Raw genomic sequence first — 17,314 nt, forward strand, 5'->3', positions numbered from 1 at the left:
TTTACCGCTTTCTGCAATTTTCCGCTTATCTACTTTATGCACCTTTACTTTCCGCACTTGCATTGCATCATACTAGTGGATTTAGGTACCTCGCCTGAAATCCCACGGGCGCCAATTTAGGAAGCTAGGTTAGTCAGAGGTTCCGAGTAAGGGAACGGATCGAGTCGGCTCCGCCACCGAACCGGCCCCCAAAGATCCTCGCTCGATTTCAAGGAATTGACACCCTTGAATCGAGGGCCCCCATCCCTAGTTAGTGGTTTTCCCAGTAGAGCACTGAAACCATGCATAAACAGGGACCGTCATGTTGGACCAAAAGTAACCTTCACGCCGCCTACCGACCCAAAAGTTGAGTCTTTGAGTCGGCTCGTAGTTTTCTTTTAGGCGGGCCTTTTGTTGTTTTTCTATAATGAGCGATGTACATTGTAACAGATACAATTATAATTTATTCTTTCTGCACCTGCATGCATGTTTTCAAATAAACTAGGACATTGCATTGGTTTATTGCTTAAGTTCCCTTTTTCAAATGAACCATCTTCGTAAATCTGGGAACTTGAATCAAATCAATGCAACGACATTAGCTTTTGAAAACTCATACATTGCCTGCATCCGATGTTTGCACAGCAACTACCATGTCCCGTACGACATGTGAGTTGTGCTAACCTTCGCGGGTAGACCACTTGCGGTCTTCACCTCTCCATGGCGAGACGTGCTATGACCAGAGGCCGTCCAGCCCGGCCACCCACCCCGTACGACATCTGAGTTGTGCTAACCTTCGCGGGTAGACCACTTGCGGTCTTCACCTCTCCATGGCGAGACGTGCTATGACCAGAGGCCGTCCAGCCCGGCCACCCACCCCGCACGACAGGCGAGTCGTGCTAACCTTCGCGGGTAGACCACCCGCGGTCTTCACTTCTCCATGGCAAGACGTGCTATGACCAGAGGCCGTCCAGCCCGGCCACCCACCCCGCACGATAGGCGAGTCGTGCCCACTTTCGCGGGCAGGCCACTCGCGGCCTTCACCCTTCTTCCACAGCAAGACGAACTGTGGCCCGAGGGCCGATCAACCTTCCCAGGCGAAGTTAACCAACACTAACTTCTTCCTAACAGAGAGTGTCACTGCGTGGTCGGACGCACGTCCCTCCGCGTGACCCAGCACATCTACCAGCGATCGAGCGCGCCTCACACATGTCCAAGCATGTTCACACCAACTCATACGTGCCTGCTCAATGTATCAATGCATGTCTCTTGGTGTGCTCGCACGACACCTACCAGGCCAGTTCGCTTCCCTACACTCTTGCATTGAAATGCTGAACGGTTCATGCTCCTTCATTGTTTTCTTTTCCCATTGCAGGAAATTCTCAACAAGAAGACAGCCTGAATACTAAGCGACCACAATTGAGACAACAAACGTCTCCCATCCATCCAGCTCCTTGGGATTTCAACACTAAGTCCCCATCCCTGCTCCATAGAGCAATACCGCAAGCAAATCGGCGTCACTGCATTGCAGCGCCTTGCGCTATTCCTCAGCATTGACCTTTGCTCGTACATCTCTTGCATTTTCCTATCGAGCATGCATTTACTGCATCGGACCTCAGTTCTGCATTTACTGCTTTCGGGCCTCGGCCCAGCATTTACTGCTTTTGGGCTTCGGCCCCGCATTTACTGCTTTCAGGTTTTGACACCTTGCATTTACTGCTTTCAGGCTCATCTGAAATCCAAAATCGACTTGGATACAAATTCATCCAAGCGATACTTCAAGGAGCAAGTCTAATCTTTCTACTGCAAAGACAGAAAGTGACAGCTCCACAAACAGAGCATGACCCAACTCTCCATCGCAGACCAGCACGGTCATGCCTCCGATCAAAGAATGGATCTCATCCACCTCCGTTGTGATCACCGACTAAACACTGGGGCAACACGCGCAGTTTTCTTTAAACTCTCTGTTGCTTTCATTCAAATGCATTCCCACAAATGGGCTCCCGACATGAACAATCCTTCAATGGAGCATTAGGACAGTCTCGAAGACGCCCTATCAGTTCTGTTGGACCTGTTCGACTCACCTGTCCTGGTGGGACTCGGCTTCTCGAGCCTTCCCTAGGACGGCTGCGCATGCTTACTCGCAATTAGGGAAAACATGCTTATGTGACCTCAGTCAGGGTCTAACCACTCCAGAGTGGTGATGACTACATTCCCGGAAACAAATGTCATCCACACGCGACACCCCATGGGTCGTGTGCGGGACAAAAGGGATTTTCCCATGGGTCCACCCCATATTTCTTACCGCATACTCCACCGCACAATCGCCTAACACACCATCTTCTTTGTCATCTTTTACAGGGACACGCCGGTCACAGGCGAAGAATGATGCACAGGCTCACGCCTTTCCGAGAACTCCTCTCGAGCCTCCTCCCTTATACTTTGACAGGGAAGGGGCTCGGCACGGAGGTACCCCCTACAAAGCTAAAGACAAAAACAATTGAGCGAGCCTTATGCCATCAACGCAACGATTTCAGTTGACATTGACGACATGAGACGGCCAGGGGCGACAGTTGCACAAACCGCCCACCACGAGTCACATCGACGATAAAAGACCAGAGCATTCGCGTTCAACGCTTGCACCGAGACCACCTCGGACATCATCCACCCACGAAAAGCATTTCCAAGCGACGTACACTGGGGCATCCCCGGTTGAAATTCGCACTAGCACAACTTTTCCAAGCGACGTACACTGGGGCATTCCCGGTTGAAGTTCGCGCCAACACAACCTCGGCAAGCGACGTACACTGGGCCTCCCTGGTTGAAGTTTGCCCTGAGGTCGCCATCGTGGGTCACTCCAGCAAGTGACGTTGGAACGCTCCTGGTCATTTACATTAAGTCCAGGCCTCCTCCACAACAAGCATCAAGACAACTCCGGCCACTGATTCCCTAGGGCAAATTTGTATTTTCCTTCTAGACAATAGGGGAATTCACCTGAAGAGATTGCAAGGGAAAATGACACGAAGTTCAACTTTCGAGTGCACGGGAGTCAAACTTCCAAGAAAGCCGGTCCTCACAAAATAGGGCTAGCAACACACAACAAGTCTCCACGAGGCGAAGCACACCAAAGTGGCCTCGGCGATACAAAGTCGAGGAGTTTCAAACAAAGACACGGGGCACAAAACAAACCCCAGCTGCAAGAAAAAAACAGAGCGAAAAGAAGCGGGAAAAACCCGCCAATGAAGAGAGAGAGAAAAGATGCAGGAAAAACCTGCCAATGAACAAAACAAGGCACCGCCGAGATTTAAAACTCCGGCACCGCCAATTCAAAAGCAGTCAATAAACCCCGACAAAAAAGGGGAGCAGCAGACACAACTCCTTGACGGAGACAGAAAACAATGCACTCGGAGGTTGAACCCTTCAAAATCTTCGCCCTTGCAAACTCGAGAGATAAAAGAATCGAGCCCGCTAGGTCGAAAACCCCTTTTGGGGCGGCTTAGGCAAAAGATAGGGTAAAAGAGAGGCACGACCGAAAACCCTTTGGGGCGGTCGTGGCAAAAGGAGAGCTCTTCCCCTTTAAATTGAGAGGTACGGCCCTGAGGTGGGTGACCGTAGCAAAAGGAGAGCAAAACGAGAGATAAATAAAATTGCCCCCTAGTCTCTCACACATCGTGTGGACAAGGGATCCCCAAGGGAAGTGGCCAATTTATCTATTCCAACACGATCCCCGATCGGCTCTCCAATACCATTCAACCGTCCAAGAGGGAACCTTCCTCAAACACAGTGGGTAACTGAATACGACGTCCAAGCAGTTCAGTACAACCTACACAACAGAAGGACGAAGAAAAATGGGGGTACATCTCATTGCAGGCGTGAACCCATGTATCCTTTTAGCCTGCGGGCAACGTGCTTCCCAAGCTTTCTCTTTTCACTTTGTCTTTGCATAACTCCGAATGGGTCACAGCCACCCTTCAACAGGCTATCACAGAGCCAAAATCCCAGACATTCCTCTTCGAGAGTCTAGTCATAACGCTTTGGAAATGGTCAGACCGAGTCTGACCAAATCTGAATAGAAATCCCCAAGCGGGTTGCAAATGCAGCCGCCCTACTGTACCCTATTGAGAAGGGTTCAAAGCCGACGGGCGCGTCGAACAAACGATAGAATTGCTAGGGCATCGTCGGGGAAGTCTCGATATGCCCAATACATAGCTAACAGGAGCCCCTGGAGGCCTCGCATCTAGGCCTCCGAGAACGGGACCTACTTATACTGTCAAAGCAAAAATCTTCATGGGTTGTTTAGGTGACCCAAAACTGAAGATCTGCGTGTCGCAACAACATTTTCATGCTTACCTGTGTCCATTACTTGTTAGTATTTCTAACATGATTTACTAGTAATGTCAGGATCACAAGTACTGCAAACAGCATGAACTACGACAGACTCTGATTCCTAGTTCCACGGGATACGTAGGCGCTCTGTCTTAGAGCTCGAGTCTCGCAATACAAGACGCCGACTTTCGGCGAACTTCTTGCAGGTCAAAGCATGACCGCCCAAGCAGCAGAGCTGGCCTCCGACAAAGCACAATCATTCCTCAGCAGCAAAGTTGGTTTCCGGCAGCCCAATAGGTAACCGCCTAGCGGCGACCCGGCTTTCGGCAGATCAAACACATCACTGCCACAGAGGTAAGGCTTCAGTGAAATGACTTCGTCCCAGCATCAACGCTTGCCTCCGACAAATCAACGCCCCTTGGAAGATATCTCCCCAAGATCGATTCATCTCTATTTCATTGACGGGTGACAATCTCAACCCAAGAGGAGAATCTTCAGGACAACACTCCAGGCACTCAGTTACATCGCAATCATTTGGCAAGTAACGAAGCATGTTGCCACCACATCGATTGCAACACGGACGAGCTCAGTGATGGGGGAAGGAACACAATGATTCCTTCCACACCTCACACCACTCCCCAGTGTTTGCATTTACTTCTCACACATTTATTTCCGCAATGCACTTTCATTAGCGTGCACCCTCTCAGGACTGCAGTGCACATTTATTTCCGCAATGCACTTTCATTAGCGTGCACCCTCTCAGGACTGCAGTGCACATTTATTTCCGCAATGCACTTTCATTAGCGTGCACCCTCTCAGGACCGCAGTGCACATTTATTTCCGCAATGCATTTTCATTAGCGTGCACCCTCTCAGGATTGCAGTGCACATCGCAAGTCCACCGGGTAGGCGCCTTTGAACCATGCAGTTCATTCGGTATGCGCCCCGTGCATATTGCAAACTCGCCGAGCAAGCGCTCGTGCATCTCGCAAGTCCACAGGGTAGGCGCCTTTGAACCATGCAGTTCATTCGGTATGCGCCCCGTGCATATTGCAAACCCTTCGGGTCAGTCCCGACTACTTTTCCTGCATTGGGGTCAGTCCCCTTCGGGTCAGTCCCGACTACTTTTCCTGCATTGGGGTCAGTCCCCTTCGGGTCAGTCCCGACTACTTTTCCTGCATTGGGGTCAGTCCCCTTCGGGTCAGTCCCGATACTTTTCCTGCATTGGGGTCAGTCCCCTTCGGGTCAGTCCCGACTACTTTTCCTGCATTGGGGTCAGTCCCCTTCGGGTCAGTCCCGACTACTTTTCCTGCATTGGGGTCAGTCCCCTTCGGGTCAGTCCCGATTACTTTTCCTGCATTGGGGTCAGTCCCCTTCGGGTCAGTCCCGACTACTTTTCCTGCATTGGGGTCAGTCCCCTTCGGGTCAGTCCCGACTACTTTTCCTGCATTGGGGTCAGTCCCCTTCGGGTCAGTCCCGATTACTTTTCCTGCATTGGGGTCAGTCCCCTTCGGGTCAGTCCCGATTACTTTTCCTGCATTGGGGTCAGTCCCCTTCGGGTCAGTCCCGACTACTTTTCCTGCATTGGGGTCAGTCCCCTTCGGGTCAGTCCCGATTACTTTTCCTGCATTGGGGTCAGTCCCCTTCGGGTCAGTCCCGATTACTTTTCGTGCATATTGCAAACCCCTTCGGGTCAGTCCCGATTACTTTTCGTGCATATTGCAAACCCCTTCGGGTCAGTCCCGATTACTTTTCGTGCATATTGCAAACCCCTTCGGGTCAGTCCCAATTACTTTTCATGCATATTGCAGTCCCCTTCGGGTCAGTCCCGTTTACTTTTCGTGCATATTGCAAACCCCTTCGGGTCAGTCCCGACTACTTTTCCTGCATTGGGGTCAGTCCCGATTACTTTTCGTGCATATTGCAAACCCCTTCGGGTCAGTCCCGATTACTTTTCGTGCATATTGCAAACCCCTTCGGGTCAGTCCCGATTACTTTTCTTGCATTGGGGTCAGTCCCCGTCGGGTCAGTCCCGACTTTAATTGCCTGTTTTAGCTTTGTTCCGAACTCTACATGTCTATTGTGCGCATCTCACCATGTTCCCTTTTATTAGGTACAACATCCTCCATATCCAAAGCAAAAAGGAGAGGGCCATATAGGAAATTCCACCTTGATCATTGCTATCAAACTGGGGTGCTTTTGAAATCTTTGATTGCATCCTCTACTCGAGCAAGCAGTCAAAGAGGGGCAAGCTGTAAGCACCCCATTTTGGCTCACCATTCCAAACAACGATATTAGCAATGATCCAAGCCACGACTTGAGCAGAACACAGAAAACGGCTCGGCAGAGCGAGAAATCACTATTCATCCTCAAGTTGGCAAAATTGAGCAAATGGCCCATGGACATGACAGAAGGACTCTAGGGGTCACCAAAGGGGAACAGAGCGACCAAAGAACTCAACAATGTCCAAAACCGGCGTTTTCAGTGTATTACACGGACGGCACTATTTTCCGATAGTTCGCTCGGTCATCGGAAGATAGTGAATATTGGACTCCAAAAATCCACACCAGTGCCAAATAGATGAAAAGTGTCCCCAAAGGCATTTTGCAAATCATCTGTTCTATACAGAACAGCTTTCTGTATACAGACAACTTTTCAGTGGAAGTCCAAAAATGCCGGTTTCCTGGAGAAAAGTTAATTCCAAATATCAGACGCGGCCATGCCCCATCAGCACACAGAGTAGGAACAACGCTTCAGATTGTCTTTTGGAAGTCACACAGACACTTCAAATGACTTCCGAACGGCAAAACAAGCATACCCCTCTTCAGAAGAGCATAGCCGGAGAAGGGTCTGATGGAATTACGGCAAACGAAGTTCATACAGCATGGCCCAGAAAACTCTACCAGACATTCACAATTGGGCAAAACAGACAGCAAAACCCTTCGCGGTTTCCCGAGTAACCTCCGAAGAGCGGAAATGACCATTTTCAGTGGAAATCCATATCCGGAGGTCCTCTTTGGGGAAACTAGACGCCGAATGCTTACGTTACACAATGCTAGCCTCCTCAAGGCTCAATGTGGAATCGTCGGAATAAATCACACAACTCATCTAGACCTCCCGAACAGCGCTTTAAAGGTCTCAGATACACTTTTCAAGTCCTTAGAGATCCAGTCTTGACAAACGGAGATCACATTGATTTCCGGAACGCCCAAGCAACTCAGACAGCAATCTGAGAAATCCAACTTCGGACTCCTAGGACGTCTCCGGCTTCACATTTGCATTACCGGCTTAAGGGTCAATTGTTCACGTTGTCTGACAATTCATGTCAAAATGACCAACGTGGGATGCAGATACAAGATATGCTGTTAGAAGCGGTTAACTTCGCTCTGGTCACCCGGAACGGGCAAAAACGGCTTCCGAGCCTCGTACGCACCCGAAGCATTCTTCCACAAAAAATTGATAATCTTGGGCTTATCGGGATCGTTTTCTCGCACACATTGTCGATACAACGTTCTTTCAAGTCACGGAACTCGAACACGTAACCGATCGACATCCGAGCATTCCCGATTCACCTCCAATCCCGTGTGGGACCCACGGGACCTTCTTCCCCTTGCCAAAGACAAGAAGAACCACCCCTCTCTTGTCATCTTCTTCTTCAAGCCAAGAAGACAACTTGCCTTTGTCTTCCTTTTGCAAAATATCTAAGTGTTTCAATTCAACACTCCAACTTCCCATCCAAGCCATCAATGCTCTTATCTCTTCTCCATTAATGCAATGGATGAGGATTGAGCTTGATATTTCCTTAAGAAATTCGGATTCCACTAATCCATGGCCCTAATTGCACTTTTCTTCACTAATCTTGCATTTAAGCTTTTCTATATATTGTCCAAATGTCATTAACTTAAGGAGGGACCTTCAAGCACTCTCTCTCTAGCATTTCTCACTAAAACACATGCTCTCAACCTCCCAAGAACTTCAGCAAAATCGCAGCAAGCAAGAACCACCCAAAAACCAAGCAAAACACTCAAGACTTAAGTCGGAATCCATCCCGACTTAAATTCAAACTTCACCAAACTTCGTATCCTACATGTTTTCGACCCCCTCTATCTATTTCCAAGCTTAGATTTCAAGTTTGAAACCTCTAAGTTAGAGAATCAGCTCAGTACAGAATCGAGGACAGTTTTGGCCCAGCCGGGTCAAAACTTCCAGCCCTGTTTTCTCACCTTTTCGAGTCGGTCTGAACTTTCAAAACCCATCAAACACCTCCGGGGGTTCGTTAGGAGTCGGGTGCCACCGACCTTGCTCAAAAATTCCATCGGAATCCACCGTTATGAATTCCGACCCGAAAACTGCTCAGTTGGGCCGGCGTTTCTGACTGTCTGTTCGGTTTTCTTGCAGATCGAGTCGATCCAGGACTCTTTTCGGAAGACGACCACCACAGCCACCTCCGGAGGTGAGTTAGCAGTCGGGAGCCGTTGGCCTTGCTCACAAAATTCCATCGGGAGCCTCCGTGGCGACGTCCGACCCGACTTGTGCCAGTCGGGTCCGAAATTCCAGACGTGCTCTGTTTTGGGTGATTTTTGCAGGACTGTACGGGTCGACCCGACAACTCTGGGAACAAACGACCACCACGGTCACCTAGAGGGGTCCCTTGGCTACCCAAGGCCGCCGACCTTGCCTCAAAATTCCATCGGGAACCTCCGTGGCGACGTCCGACCCGACTTGCGCCAGTCGGGTCTGTCCAGTATTCCATCCGGGTCTGTTGGGTGCCATTCGGGTCTGTTCAACGGAAAACAGCCCAAACCCGACCCATCAACGGTCCAACCCGACTCTTGAAGGTCCCATCCCGCATCTCGGGACTAGGTATGGCCATTCCCGACTTAGAGGAGCTAGGACTTTTACATTCTCGTTGCGTTTATGGAGTTATAAGGGGTTTTATGTATGTTTTATTTTCAAGTTTTAATCTTTATGCATTTTCCATGTTATATCATGCATATTTATCCTTGATTTATATGCTAGCATGTCGAGAAACACTTGGATCGTAGTCGAGAAGAACATCCCGACCCGGGAAAGGCAAAGAGCTCACGGGTTTCCCTCCAAGGGAGGTGACCGAATGCTCTCTTGCTCCTTTCGGGCAAGGAACGATCTTCTTGACCCGATCCAAGCTTGATTCCCGAGTTTCATCGTATTTTCTCACGCGCATGAAGTCGGTATTGTTTTATCGATTCCTTAAATAACTTGTTTGTGCATGTTTCCATGTTCGAATGCGTTATTCAAATCATGGCAATACCGACTTTCGTTTAATCGTGTCATTTATCATGTTTGTCATTTAAGCATGCGAGAAATGATTCGAAACGAGACGGGGAAACCTCGTGGAACCCCATTCGGGCCATGGGACCTCTCGGCTATCTCCTAGGAGAAATAACCGAGAGCCTCTTAGACTCGTACGGGTTGCATGAGGCTTCCTCTTCCCGTTTTGAGTCCGTTCTCGGCTTTCGTGTAATTTGCAATTTACATTATTGTCGCAATCTCACATGAAATGTCTTTCCAAACCAAACTTTGCATGGATTCGTAATTCGGAGACCCTTTCGGGCCTATTAGGACCAAAAGGTGTTCCGGCCATTGTTGGCCGAATCATCCTCGGTCTTTCTTGACCTGTCTTGGTTGCCGAATCACGAATCATTTCCACAATTAATGCATTCGGCACAACCCTTAAGCATTAATTTCACGAACGGGTTAATCGGGACGCTCACATGATTAAAACCACTTCACACTGATAAAGTTTACACGAATTGGCCATTAACTGATAACTCGCGTCGACGAGTTGTCAAATGACGTTGGTGCCCTTTTCAAACTTATCAATTTCAAAACCCGAAACGCGCGGTCCGATGTAGCATGGACGTCTGAAAAGGGCTTCTATGTCTCAACTTGAGTTTTTACCTGATTCCAAGTAGCTCAGGTCAGGATACAGAAGATCTTTCTAGATCACTTCCGGGCAGATCGACCGGTTCTTTGGCTTTTTCGGGGTTCTTGCACAACCCTGGACGATCCAGGGATTTGGTTGACACCGGCTACAGGCCGAGGTGGCCCGCACTGCGATGTTTCCCCCTTTTCTGAAAACAATTTTCAAATAAAGGGCAAAATCGTCTTTTCACAATTCAGCGACACCCTTAGGGTTAGCATAACAGAAACACTACAGTACGGGATAAGAATGGGCTACCTGTTCAGGTGCAGGTTCATCTGCATAGCCTTTTCTTATCTAACTGATGAGTTTCTGTTATCCTAACATAGACTCGGGTAACTAGAACGGTTATCTCTGTCAGAAGACATGCAAAATGCTGATTAACCTTTCACTCGACCTAACCAAACACTAGATAATGGTTAGGAGGAATTCTAGATTCCAAATCTAGAGTCAAAACACGAGTTTGGCTAATTCAGTGGAAATTCAGTGTCATAATACAGAACAACTGTAAAAGCAATCCACACACTTGAGATTTGACTCTCTTTGTCAAGTTCTCAAAACAAAGCCGAATGCTAAAACGTTGGCACATGTTTGATTGTTTAACATATGGCATTTGCTTGCAAAAACACCCCTGGGTTAATAATCTGTTAATTCACGTAAACACGACAATAACAAACACTTTGTCTGTTATTAACATGTTGCGTGTTATCTTTCCGCACCTGTTTGCCATGCGGGTCGAGCCTGATCCCTAGGCCGAATAATATTAGGGTTCAACGCCCTAATTATCGAGCACAGGGTCCAACACCCTAATCAACACTCACAGGGTCCAACGCCCTATTCAGTGAGAGCGTCCATTGAATTTCAGTTCTTCGGTCTTTTCCCTAAACTCACGGTGAGTTAGAGTGGAATAATAACCGAACGCAAAACGACTGGAATTCGACCCTTTTTGTAATTTGTATTTATTGTTTTGAGAGCATTGTAAGGATTCTATTTGGTGCATTTATTCTGTAAGAATTCCAGTCGGTGAGCGAACGGTCCGAGAGTCGAATTAATCGAATCGGTCTAATGCTCGCCCAGACACAAGTAAATCCAAGATCTCGCGGTTCTGGTTCACGCAGGGATTCAACCTCCATGGTTCGATGAACTGTAACGCAAGATTGTGAACCAATTCCCTGACATATAGATTTACTTCTCTCCCGGCTTCTCAACCGACATCGTTTGGTTCATCGAATCTCCGGTGTCAAAACGTGTGAGCCGAGTGCAGCTTAATTCACGCGGTAAATAATAAAACATGCAAGCCTAGCAAACCAGAGTACCGAAAGGGCGTGCGGGATATAGGCCCGCACGTAACATGAACCCCCGAACACGGACTTTCCGGTTCCGCACAGACCAATGCCTTAACAACAAACTAGGTGTTCCATACTCCTAGACCCAGGGTAACTTATCCGCCCTCGACCTTCGGGTCGTAAAATGATAAGTGGCGACTCCTTCTCTCACGCGTGTCCGACGCGCGTCCCCACGGGAAGGTGGACGTTCCGACCAAGCCGCGCGATCCAAAAGCGCGCGATGCGGGCCCCGACGAGAGTCCACATTCGGGTTCGTACAGCTTGGCGACTCCACTGGGGACATACTTAGTGGGTTTAGGCTCGATCCCGTTTGTTTGCTTGCATGTTCATTTACCGCTTTCTGCAATTTTCCGCTTATCTACTTTATGCACCTTTACTTTCCGCACTTGCATTGCATCATACTAGTGGATTTAGGTACCTCGCCTGAAATCCCACGGGCGCCAATTTAGGAAGCTAGGTTAGTCAGAGGTTCCGAGTAAGGGAACGGATCGAGTCGGCTCCGCCACCGAACCGGCCCCCAAAGATCCTCGCTCGATTTCAAGGAATTGACACCCTTGAATCGAGGGCCCCCATCCCTAGTTAGTGGTTTTCCCAGTAGAGCACTGAAACCATGCATAAACAGGGACCGTCATGTTGGACCAAAAGTAACCTTCACGCCGCCTACCGACCCAAAAGTTGAGTCTTTGAGTCGGCTCGTAGTTTTCTTTTAGGCGGGCCTTTTGTTGTTTTTCTATAATGAGCGATGTACATTGTAACAGATACAATTATAATTTATTCTTTCTGCACCTGCATGCATGTTTTCAAATAAACTAGGACATTGCATTGGTTTATTGCTTAAGTTCCCTTTTTCAAATGAACCATCTTCGTAAATCTGGGAACTTGAATCAAATCAATGCAACGACATTAGCTTTTGAAAACTCATACATTGCCTGCATCCGATGTTTGCACAGCAACTACCATGTCCCGTACGACATGTGAGTTGTGCTAACCTTCGCGGGTAGACCACTTGCGGTCTTCACCTCTCCATGGCGAGACGTGCTATGACCAGAGGCCGTCCAGCCCGGCCACCCACCCCGTACGACATCTGAGTTGTGCTAACCTTCGCGGGTAGACCACTTGCGGTCTTCACCTCTCCATGGCGAGACATGCTATGACCAGAGGCCGTCCAGCCCGGCCACCCACCCCGCACGACAGGCGAGTCGTGCTAACCTTCGCGGGTAGACCACCCGCGGTCTTCACTTCTCCATGGCAAGACGTGCTATGACCAGAGGCCGTGCGCGGGTGACGCCTGGTGACGGATGCTGGCTGCGCTCGGTGACGCCTGGCTGCGGATGCTGGCTGCGCTCGGTGACGCCTGGTGACGGATGCTGGCTGCGCTCGGTGACGCCTGGCTGCGGATGCTGGCTGCGCTCGGTGACGCCTGGCTGCGGATGCTGGCTGCGCTCGGTGACGGGCGCGGCGTGCGCTGGTGACGGGCGCGGGCGTGCGCTGGTGACGATGGGCGCGGCGTGCGCTGGTGACGGGCGCGGGCGTGCGCTGGTGACGGGCGCGGGCGTGCGCTGGTGACGGGCGCGGGCGCTGGTGACGGGCTGCGTGGTGAGGGCGGGGCGTGCGCGGGTGATGGGCGGCGTGCGTGGTGAAGGGCGCGGGCGTGCGCTGGTGACGGGGCGCGGGCGTGCGCGGGTGAAGGGCGCGCGTGCGCTGGTGACGGGCGCGGGCGTGCGCTGGTGACGGGGCGGGCGTGCGCGGGTGATGGGCGCGGCGTGCGCTGGTGAAGGGCGCGGGCGTGCGCTGGTGACGGGCGCGCGTGCGCGGTGAAGGGCGCGGCGTGCGCTAGTGACGGGCGCGGGCTTGCGCTGTTGACTGCGCGGGCGTGCGCGGATGACGGGCGCGGCGTGCGCTGTTGACGGGCGACGGGCGTTGCGCGGGGTTGGGAGGGGGGTGAGTCTTCTTTTTGGTGGGCGGAAGGGGACGGATGACGGGCGCGGCGTCTCTGTTGACGGGGCGCGGGCGCTGCGGCTGGTGACGGCGCGAGATCGTGCGCGGATGACGCGCGGCGTGCGCTGGTGACGGGCGCGGGCGTGCGCTGGTGACGGGCGCGGGCGTGCGCGGGTGACGCCTGTGACGGATGCTGGCTGCGCTCGGTGACGCCTGGCTGCGGATGCTGGCTGCGCTCGGTGACGCCTGGCTGCGCTCGGTGACGCCTGGTGACGGGCACTGTTCACCCGAGAGCTCCAACTTCACCCGAAATGATCCAAAATGATAAGCAAACGACTCCAAACTAAAAAAACTGGGTTCAGAAATGGAATCCTTGGGTCCGAAACATGTCGTCTATGAAGTTTGAAGAATTTTGGATATAAGTCGGAATAGTGCCCGCTATGGATCTCGACCTAAACTCCAAAGCTATTTGGCTTGATTCTTGATTTTCATGAAGTTCTTTGCTTGCTGCTGGTTCCTAAGGAGTTGAGAGCATTTTCTAGAGGGAGAAACTAGCAAGATGAGGTGTGCTTCATGAATGATTAGCTTAATCACAAATAGGCAATATATGTGAAGCTAATGAGCAATTAAGCAAAACAAAGCACCATTAAGGGCCTCATTAATGAAGGTCGGTTGCCCTAATGGAGATGAGGATGAATGTCATCCAAGTATCTTGATGAGGAAGAGCCAAGAAGCATTAATGGAGGTGGAGTTAATGGCTTGAGTGTTGACTTGGAAGACCAAAGATATTTTGGGCTAGGTGAGGGCAAGAGAGGAAAGGGGAAAAGGCCGAAAAGTTTGGGGCAAAGGGCGGTTGCCCTTGGGCAGCCCGTGGGTCCCACGGCTTGTGAGGAGAAACGGGAAAAGACTCGGGTCTCGATTGGTCGCGTATTCGAAGTTCGTGGTTCGAATTGAACGTCGAATTGTCGGTATACGCGTGAAAACGGAGTTAATGAGCCCAAGATTGACATTTTCTATTGAGAAATGTCCCGGATGTGTGTGGGGCTCGGGAGCCGATTTTGCCCATTGCAAGTGATCGGGGCGAAGTTGTCCGCTTCTGACAGCATATCCCGTGTCTGCATCTCATGTTGGTCATTTTGGCATAAGTTGTCAAACCACGTGAACAATCATCCCTTAAGCCGGTAATGCTAACGTGGGGCCGGAGACGTCCTAGGAGGCCGAGACTGGTTTTCTCAAGGTGACTTCTGAGTTGCTTGGGCACTCCGGAGATTACTGTAATCTCTGTTTGTCAAGATTAGACCTCCAAGGACTTGAAGAGTGTATCTGAGACCTCTAAAGCACTGTTTGAGAGATCTAGATGAGTTGTGTGAATTATTCCGACGACTCCACATTGAGCCTTGAGAAGGCTAGCATTGTGTAACGTAAGCATTCGGCGTCAAATTTCCCAAAGAGGACCTCCGGATATGGATTTCCACTGAAAATGGTCATTTCCGCTCTTCGGAGGTTACTCGGGAAACCGCGAAGGGTTTTGCTGTCTGTTTTGCCCAATTGTGAATGTCTGCTAGAGTTTTCTGGGCAATGCAGTATGAACTTCGTTTGCCGTAATTCCATCAGACCCTTCTCCGGCTATGCTCTTCTGAAGAGGGGTATGCTTGTTTTGCCGTTCGGAAGTCATTTGAAGTGTCTGTGTGACTTCCAAAAGACAATCTGAAGCGTTGTTCCTACTCTGTGTGCTGATGGGGCATGGCCGCGTCTGATATTTGGAATTAACTTTTCTCTAGGAAACCGGCATTTTTGGACTTCCACTGAAAAGTTGTCTGTATACAGAAAGTTGTTCTGTATAGAACAGATGATTTGCAAAATGCCTTTGGGGACACTTTTCATCTATTTGGCACTGGTGTGGATTTTTGGAGTCCAATATTCACTATCTTCCGATGACCGAGCGAACTATCGGAAAATAGTGCCGTCCGTGTAATACACTGAAAACGCCGGTTTTGGACATTGTTGAGTTCTTTGGTCGCTCTGTTCCCCTTTGGTGACCCCTAGAGTCCTTCTGTCATGTCCATGGGCCATTTGCTCAATTTTGCCAACTTGAGGATGAATAGTGATTTCTTGCTCTGCCGAGCCGTTTTCTGTATTCTGCTCAAGTCGTGGCTTGGGTCATTGCTAATATCATTGTTTGGAATGGTGAGCCAAAATGGGGTGCTGACAGCTTGCCCCTCTTTGACTGCTTGCTCGAGTAGAGGATGCAATCAAAGATTTCAAAAGCACCCCAGTTTGATAGCAATGATCAAAATGGAATTTCCTATATGGCCCTCTCCTTTTTGTTTTGGATATGTAGGATGTTGTACCTAATAAGAGGGAATATGGTGAAATGTGCACAATAACATGTAGAGTTCGGAACAAAGCTGAAACAGGCAATTAAAGTCGGGGCTGACCCGACGGGGACTGACCCCAATGCAAGAAAAGTAATCGGGACTGACCCGAAGGGGTTTGCAATATGCACGAAAAGTAATCGGGACTGACCCGAAGGGGTTTGCAATATGCACGAAAAGTAATCGGGACTGACCCGAAGGGGACTGACCCCAATGCAGGAAAAGTAGTCGGGACTGACCCGAAGGGGACTGACCCCAATGCAGGAAAAGTAGTCGGGACTGACCCGAAGGGGACTGACCCCAATGCAGGAAAAGTAGTCGGGACTGACTCGAAGGGTTTGCAATATGCACGGGGCGCATACCGAATGAACTGCATGGTTCAAAGGCGCCTACCCGGTGGACTTGCGAGATGCACGAGCGCTTGCTCGGCGAGTTTGCAATATGCACGGGGCGCATACCGAAATGAACTGCATGGTTCAAAGGCGCCTACCCGGTGGACTTGCGATGTGCACTGCAATCCTGAGAGGGTGCACGCTAATGAAAATGCATTGCGGAAATAAATGTGCACTGCGGTCCTGAGAGGGTGCACGCTAATGAAAATGCATTGCGGAAATAAATGTGCACTGCGGTCCTGAGAGGGTGCACGCTAATGAAAGTGCATTGCGGAAATAAATGTGCACTGCAGTCCTGAGAGGGTGCACGCTAATGAAAATGCATTGCGGAAATAAATGTGCACTGCAGTCCTGAGAGGGTGCACGCTAATGAAAGTGCATTGCGGAAATAAATGTGCACTGCAGTCCTGAGAGGGTGCACGCTAATGAAAGTGCATTGCGGAAATAAATGTGCGAGAAGTAAATGCAAACACTGGGGAGTGGTGTGAGGTGTGGAAGGAATCATTGTGTTCCTTCTCTCGTTGATTTCGTCCATGTCGCAATCAATGCTGTGGTGGGACGTTTCATTGCTCGCCAACTGATTGCGATGTAACTGAGTGCCTGGAGTGTTGTCCTGAAGGTCTCTCTTCGGATTTAGACTGTAGCCTTTGGCATAAGACAGACATGCATTCGTCAAAAAGAAACTCTTTTCGGGGTTCAAATCCTGCTTCCTGCAACTAGAATCAAAAGGGCTAATAGTGGTTGTCAATCCTACTCTATAGCCATAATGAAGATGTATCAAGAAGTCTGAATAATAATGCTTTGGGGATTTGAACATGATGACCATTTAAAGGGGTGGTCGTCTCCCACTAGATTGTGACTCGACAAAAGGCTTATATTTACAGAATGGGCTTGACCCGTAGAATTTGCATTAAGGAAAATGGAAGGATTTTGGGATCCTCCATATCAAGGATACGACGATTCGACTGCATGTCGAAACGTGTCTTGTGCTGTGAGAGTC

The sequence above is a fragment of the Punica granatum genome, unplaced genomic scaffold, assembly GCF_007655135.1.
Source record: "Punica granatum isolate Tunisia-2019 unplaced genomic scaffold, ASM765513v2 Contig00450, whole genome shotgun sequence".
Taxonomy (NCBI): Eukaryota; Viridiplantae; Streptophyta; class Magnoliopsida; order Myrtales; family Lythraceae; genus Punica; species Punica granatum.